Genomic DNA, 8,449 nt, shown 5'->3' with positions numbered 1-8,449 from the left:
AGCTACTTTCCCCCTTTGATCTGTGCCCCAGACCCGGGACATCACAGACCCCAGGGTCAAGAGAGGAGAGCGTGGAGGGCAAGGCAGAAATACCATTCCCCCTTGAAGTCTGAAGTGTTTGCCTTTCTCCACATCTCTCCTCTTACTCCCCTTCCTTTCCAGTGAAAATCTACCCTGTATCCTACTCAAATATAGAGTTTCCCAAATTAACCCAACCACAAAATACTTGAGAACCTGAAATATATTGATGAAAAGCATGTATGGTGATCTGGGGCTTTTGCCCTTGACTAGCCCCCTTATGTAAAAATGCTCCCATATAAAGGTGAGTCAGGAAATTTTAGAACAAAATGGAAGCCAGTAATCCTATTTTCATAGAGAATTTGCTGCAAGGAATAAATATTGTGGATACAAGTCAGGAGACTACTAGGGGTCTGTGCCCAGCCTAAGCACAGTGCCTGGCACATAGTAGGTGATTATTAACAATAATAATAATAGATTGACTGTTTATGGCTCAGGGTGGGACAACCCTTTGTAACTCTGGGCTTGTAGGCCTGAGAAGAATGATGTGGCTAAGACCAAGAGTCAACACAAGTCTCTTGGGGTTAGAAGAAGCATCTTTCTTTGTGGTGACTGGTTTGTTTCGGTTTCCGTGGTCCTTCATTTTAGCCCGTCTCTCACTGAAAAACTTTTATCCTAAGTTTAGTCACAGTTGTATCTTTAATTTATGCTCAATTAGTTTAAATTCAATAAGCTTCTATTAGATGAATTCTATCTGGTAGATACTATGTTAGGCATGGAGATAGGAAGGCAAAAGGAAACAGTAGTTGTCCTCAAGAAGTCTCCTCTAATGAGGAGAAATAACTTTATACAGATAAATAAATTTCATATTCTTATTTTTATACACACATATGTGTGTTTATATATATGCATACACACATACACACACATATACACAGGTGGCTCACTGGGCCTGGAGTCAGAAAGACTCATCTTCCTGAGTTCAAATCTGACCTCAGATACCTACCAGCTCTATGACCCTGGGTAAGTCACTTAACCCTGTTTGCCTCAGTTTTCCCAACTGTGAAACTGAGCTGTAGAAGGAAATGGCAAACCACTCTAATATCTCTGCCAAGAAAACTCCAAAATGGGCTCATGGAGAGCTGGACACAAGTGAAAATGACTAAACAACAAAAAGTATTTCATAAATGCTTCTTGATTGAAGGCTGAGAAGAAATGAAGAGTAGTGGACAACTCACTGCAAACCTGGGTGACTAAAAGAACAACATAATAAATAATAATAATAATAATAACTCCCATTTATAGCACACTTTCTCATTTACAAAGTCCTTGACACATATTGTGGCAGGTAGGTGGCACAGTGGATCCAGTTCAAATCCTGCCTTGGACATCTACCAGCTGTTTGACCCTGGGCAAGTCACTTAACTTCTGTTTGCCTTAGTTTCCTCATTGGTAAAATGGGAATTATAACAGCATCTACCTCACAGATGTTGTAAGGATTAAATGAGATAATTTTTTTAAAAAAGGAGCTTAGCATAGTGCCTGGCACATAGTAGGTACTATATAAATGTTAACTTTGCATTTAGGTGGTCTCTAGGTCCCTTCCAAATCTAAATCTATGCTCCCATAATCCTATGGCCCGACTTCCACAGGACATGTTTGTGGCAGAACTTGACCCCAGGTTTTTGTGGCTGCAGGCCCAGCACTTTATCTACAATATCACCCGGGGAAGATGATTGTGTTTTGTATATATTGAGTTTGAAATTCCTTTGGACATCCAGGTGGAGATGTCCAGCAGGCAGCTGGAGATGTGGAACTAGAGTTCAGGAGAGATAATGGCTGGACAGGTAGATGAGAGAGTGATCTAAACTGAGATAAATGAACTCGTGGGAGCTTACGAGGTCACCAAGCAAGAGAGTAAAGAGAGGAAAGAGAAGAGAACCCAGGACAGACCAGGGTACAACCATGCACAGGGGCAGAGACATACATGCAGAAACTACAAAAGAGACTAAGGAGGCACCATCTAACAGGTAGAAGGAGAAGCAGAAAGAAGACAGAACCAGGAAAACTGAGAGAGAAGTGAGTAGCCAGACGAGTGGTACAACATCACAAAGAGGTCAAGAAAAATGGTCTTTGAGAAAAGGCCCCAAGATTTAGCAATTAAGAGATCCCTGGTCGTCACTGGTAACTGGTAGAGAGCGGCTTTTATGGAATAGTGGGATCGGAGGCTAGGTTTTAAACATTTGGAAAGTGAGCAAAGAAATAAAGGTGAGCCAGTAGGGGCAAGGGGTGTAGATGGGGCATTTGTATTTATGTTTTCCAGGTGTTTGGCTAAAAGAGAAGTGTAGAATGATAGCTTGAGGGATGGCAGGCTCTTGGGAAAGTTTAAGGATGGGGGAGATATGGGCATGTTTATAGGCAGCAGGAGAAGGAGTCAATTAATAGAGGTGGAAGAGCAGAGGTCTCTGTCTCACCTACAATCCTTTCCTCATTTTATGGCTTATCACACTCTCCCCAGAGCCTCTTTCTCCCAGGGTGGCAGCCAAACACAAAAGATTACCCCTTGTTTTATAAACTGCACCCTATCCATCAGCCTTCCCTGCTTTTTGGCTCCTCCCCTCTCATTTGGGAAGAGAAAGCCCTTCCCCTTCTCCTCTTCCTGGTCTTATCTTCAGGAAGTGATCTCTAGCTGCAAAATTGTCTCCTGGAATCCCTATTCACATGAGGTGGGGTACTAGGGTTCCAGGGATCACAGTTTGGGAAATTGCCTTAACAAAACTCTTTCCCTTTTAGGTTTCCTCTGGCACTGTTTCGAGATTAATTACTTTGCTCAAGAGGCTAAAAATTAAGGCCTTACTGACTGAAACACTTTTCATCGAATGAAAGTGATTTTTAATGACGGCTTTTAAGAACAGATTACGTTTCAGTAGTAGCACCTTATGCTTACAAAGTACTTTCTACAAATGATTTCATCTAAGCCTGGGAGACAGCAGAAAGCCCCCCTGGCTCTGGAGTGAGGTGTCCCAGGTTCAAATCCTACCCCTGAGAGTTACAAACTGTGTGATGTTGGGCAAATATCTGAACATCTCTGGACTTTATTTTCCTTATCCAGAGGGCTAGAAAAACCACTTATAAAGTCAAGTAAGTGTCAGTAAAGCCTTTTAAGAGATGAGAAAAACCAGGCTCGGGAAGTGAAGGGATTTGCCGCAGGTTGCAAGATATTGGAATGGTAGGAGGAATGGGGACCTGCTGTGAGGGCAAGGATAGAAGATTGTGTGTTGGACCAACTGGTCCAAACCATCTCTTTAGGTTAAGGCTCACTCTTGGATATGAAGAATTGCAACACACTGAATGTTGTTTACATGCTCAACAAAGATGACTCCTGAACAGTTATGGTGTATGGTTAGAGAACTCATTATCTGGGCCAGGGCTTACTTCCTCTCCATCCCTCCTTCTATTCCCAGTAATGGGGGAGGAGGTTTTATGCCTCCTTGAATAGAACTGCCATTCATACTTTTCCAACACCGAGCTGGGAAGAGAAAAGGGCAAACAGCATCTGGCAATAGGCCCTGGGGAACGTGGAAGTCAAGAAGTATAGGAAGGACCATTAGTGGTAAACTCATTGCACACTCCCTAAGAGGCACCCATGCTTCATGTTGCTTAAGAAAGGCCTGTGGGAGGCTCCTAGGGAGTCAAGCAGCAGATGACTGCCCAAGTGAGAGTACTCAGTAAGAGTCAGGGCACATGATGTTGATGGATAGCATTAAGGAGAGGCCAAGTAAAGCCCATTCATGGCAGAGATACTGGGAAGAAGGAGTGGGCTTGGCGTACCTGTAGTATTCAGTCTTGGGTTTCTTCTTTGTGTTTTCATCAGTATGGGCAATCTGCACTAGAATTGGGGAAATAAAATATAAGATCACAGACCTAGAGTTGAAAGGGGCCTTAGAGCTTATTGAGTTTAATCCCCTCATTTGACAAATTAGGAAACTGAGGCCCACAGGTTAAATGGCTTGCCCCAGTTCACATAGGCAGCAAGCATTAGAGTCAGGATTTGAATCCAGTTTCTCTGACTCTAGAATTATAGCTCTTCCCTCTGTACAGTATGAGCTCCTGTCAGTATACTTACCCCAACACTATCTGAATTGTACTAAGCTGAGATTCGTGCTGATCTCCCATCCCTAGGGAAGCAGGACAAGCAGCGGGTATTGGACATCCACAACAGATATGCCAGGTATCAAAATGGATAGAGGGCTGGAATCAGAAAGACTGATTTCCTTGAGTTCAAATCTAGCCTCAGACACTAGATATATGACCCTGGGCAAGTCATATAATCCTGCTGGTCTCAATTTCCTTATCTGTAAAAATGATCTGGAGAAGGAAATGACCAACCACCAGTATCTCTGCCCCCAAATGGGGTCACAAAGAGTCAGACACGACTGGAAAAATGACTAAACAGCAACTAAACCTGGGGGCTGTTGTGAGGATCAAATGAAATAAGAATTATAAAGTGTTTAGCACAGTGCCTGGCACATAGTAAGCACTATATAAACGTTAGCTATTACTATTTGCACAGGGCCTGCTTTCACGAACTGGGGCTCTGACGAATGACCAATGGGATTTTTCTTGCCATATGACCTCAGTGATTCAGCCAGCAGTAGAAAGAGCCCTGGCCTGCTGGCTCCAGGGTCAGTACCCAGCCCCACTACTCAGTATCTGATAATAATGATAATGATGATGTTTGTTAGCATATAGTACTTGATGTTTGCAAAATACTGTATATAATGTATATATATATATACACATACACACAAACCTACACACATATGCATGTGTATATATATACACATATGTAACCTCACTGATCCTTACTTTATATATATATATATATATATATATATATATATAAATACATAAATATAATAAATAAATATTTATATGTGGTTTGCAAAATTATACGTGTGTACACACACACACACACATAAATATCATTGATCCCTACAATAGGTAGGGGTAACGTGAGGTAATAGACGCATGAGAAAACTGAGGCTGAAAGGGGTTAAGAGACTTACCTAATTGGGGTCACACAGCCAGAAGCTAGATTTGAACTCGGGGAGATGAATCTTCCCGACTCCAGGCCCAGCACTCCATCCACTGTGCCACCTAGCTGCCCAGCACAAACCTGGGAGGTTGGTGCTATTATCATTATCAGTATTTTACAGATGAGGAAACTGAGGAAAACAGAGGTTAAATGACTTGCTGAGGGTCCCACAACTGGTAAGTGTTTGAAGCCTGATTTGAACGCAGGTCTTTCCAGGAGCAGTGCTAAATGCTTGTCCTCTCTCCTCTAACAACTCCTTCTTATTAAATAAAGTTTCAACTTAATTGCAATTTATTGGAATGCAACTGAAGCAGGAGTCCCATGGTCAGGAGCCTTCTCTATGGCTGATTTAATTTTGTGCGTATCTTCTTTACCTCACTGATTCTTCACTCTCAAGTTTGTTCTCATCAAATGATAAAGAATGATGAAAAAAAATCAAGATAACTGAAATCCATTCAGATGGCAGAAGAATTATAGCGTTGTGCTTTACATTTTATAGTGCCTGGCACATAGTAGGCACTTAATAAATATATGCCTGTTGATGAATTGGTTGATCATAACTTCTCTGACTGAAACTTTGGTCAACGGGACCATAACATACTATCCTATTACCCGGGAGACAAAATCCAGGCAAAAACATGATTTCCATCTGGTTTGACCAAGCTTTCCATCTGCCCTGTGGCGGAATCAGTCCTAATCTTTTCCCAAGTTTTGAGTTACCTTTTTATCTTTCCCAATGTTTCCTCTTCACTTTCACACTGTCTCTGCTTGTGGCTGTACCTGCAACAGAATTTCGGTTTCAGCCGAATGATCAGAAGACTTCTCTTGCTGAAAGGGCTGGGCAAACAGCAGATGAGTTTTTGCTGGACATTTGGCTGTGGGAGAATTTGAAGTGTTCTGTAAAAGTCTGTGCCTGTAGAGGAGAAATCTTTTGCTTAACCAAGGATGAGAATCTGTCCCCCTAGAAGAATTTTCTCATTGTCTCTTTGCCTACTAACCTCCCCATCCCTCCCCACCCAGCCTGGCAATCCATCACACTCCTTCCTATTTACTTCAAAGTCAGCACTAGGGGTAGAGGAGGGATGCTGCAGGAAAACAGGAATCTTTATCATAGAAATCCTTATCCCTGTTAATCAAGTAAGTGAAAAGAGTTTTATCCTGAATCTAATGGTGAGAAAACTTGGATTTATACCAAGTGTCAGACCTAGAGAAAAAAATTAGGGCTCTCAATCTGATGCTGATTCAATATAATTTTAAACAAGTATTTATTCAACACATTAGTGGATAGTCAATAAACGTTTATTAAGTGCCTACTGTGTGCCAGGCATTGTGCTAAGCACTGGGGATACAAAGAAAGACATAAGACAGTCCCTGCCCCTGAGGAACTCACAGTCTAGAGGGATAAGGGATAGCAGGTGACCAGCCCAAAGGGCTCCAAGACACCTCTCAATGTCAATAGAAAGTAGAAAGGCCTCTGCTATATTGAGTAAACCTCTTGTAGAAGATTTATGGAAGGACATGGAGAAGAGTAGCAAGGGATGAGCAGGCATAGATGGATTAAAATCCACATTGTTGGAGGATATTCCCAAAATGATGAGATCCAATTGAATATTTGAATAAAGGATTAGAGGCTTTTAGAGCTAGAAAGAACCTGGGGAATAGTCTAGTTCAATGCCTCTCATTTTATGAATGAGAAAATTTAAGACCAGAGAAGGTCAATGACTTGTTTGAAATTCATCCTTTTTGGTAATTAGCCATTTTATATACAGTATTCCATTGATTGAAAGGCATGTAACTGCATGTAGTTACTGTGCTAAGTGGTAGCAAAGGGCAAAAAGTGCATTCTAATGCCTCCATTTACAACATATAAATAACTATGCACATGAAAGATAGATACAGAGTAGATGGGCGATAATTTCACAAGAGAAGACATTAACAGTTGTAATGATAGAAAAAGCCCTCCTAAAGAATGAGGGATTCAACTGAGACTTGAGGGCATCCAGGGAAGCTTTGGAGTGGCAATGAGGAAGGAAAGCATTCCAGGTATGAGAGCTGACCAGTATAAAATGGAAACAGAAGATGGAGTTCTATTTGAAGAACAGTACATAAGCCAGTGTAGACAGACCATAGAATGGGTGGAGGGGAATAAAGTGTAAGACCAGAAAGGGAGGAAAGGGATGGATTATGAAGAGCTTTACATATCTCCCAAAGGACTCTCTATTTGATTCTGGAGGGAATAGAAGCCACTAGTTTATTGGGTAAGGGGTTGGCATGGTCATAATTGCCCTCTAGAAAAATCACTTTGGCAACCGAGTGAAATATGAAATGGAGTGGAATGAGAGTTGAGGCAGGAACACCAAACAGAAGGCTATTGAAATAGCCCAGGTGAGAGGTAATAATGGTAGCTGTATGACCGGAGAGCCTGGGTAACTAGGAGGATGGGGTTTCTCTAAACAATAGTAAGGAAGTTCAGAAGAATGGAAGGTTTTAGGGGAGAGATCGTAGATAGAGAGAGATAGGCATTGGACTTATGATTCCATTGGTCTAAGGAACTCCTGGGTAGGAAACTCCCTCTACCTGTGTAGATCAGCACTTTCTCTCAGAAAAAAGTTGAGATCAGACAAGATAATGGAAACTCCAAGGCTTACCCGGATCCCCAAGCACCTCCAACTTCTTAGTGGCTAGGAAAAAAGGTCAAGAAATGGTCCTAGGAGGGGGAACCTACACCTCCTCTGCCTAAGGAGGGAAGGGGACCTAAGTGGTCCCATTAGTCTCACCCAGGATGTCCACTCACCCCTCTATCACGTCATCTCAGGCAGCTGCCACAGAGCTGGAGTTGGTCACATCGAGCTGCAGGGTCTCCAAGGAGCCTGGAGGGCAGCCTCAAGCCCATGCACCCTCCCACAGCAGTCCCTGAGACCTGAGGTCCCGTAAAGTGGCATACACTGAGTGGGAGCGTGGATTGCCTGGAATCAGGACCTCCCTCGAGGAAACAAATCCTCCCTTCCCTCCTCACCTGAAACCAGGGACCCCTCTCCCACCTCCACAGCTGGCCTTAGGTCCCTGCTGTCTTCCCACCTTTGAAGCTGCCTGAAGGATCAGCTGCCAGGCAAAGTGCCAGATGCAGACCAATTCCTGAGGAACAGCCTGTGATGAGAATTACCTTCCGCTCCGTAGAAAAAGACAAAACACAGAGACCAGGAAGAGACAGATCTGGGAGACAGGCAAAGGGGTGGTTGAAGGAATCAGAGGCATAGGGCTAGGATGCAGAGGCCTAGCCCTTGAGCCCCAAGGGTGCCTCTTTTTTCTCAAGACCCCAGCCTCTTAACCCCT

The sequence above is a fragment of the Trichosurus vulpecula genome, chromosome 3 (assembly GCF_011100635.1).
Source record: "Trichosurus vulpecula isolate mTriVul1 chromosome 3, mTriVul1.pri, whole genome shotgun sequence".
Classification (NCBI taxonomy): Eukaryota; Metazoa; Chordata; class Mammalia; order Diprotodontia; family Phalangeridae; genus Trichosurus; species Trichosurus vulpecula.
Note: the sequence above shows the minus strand (reverse complement) of the source record.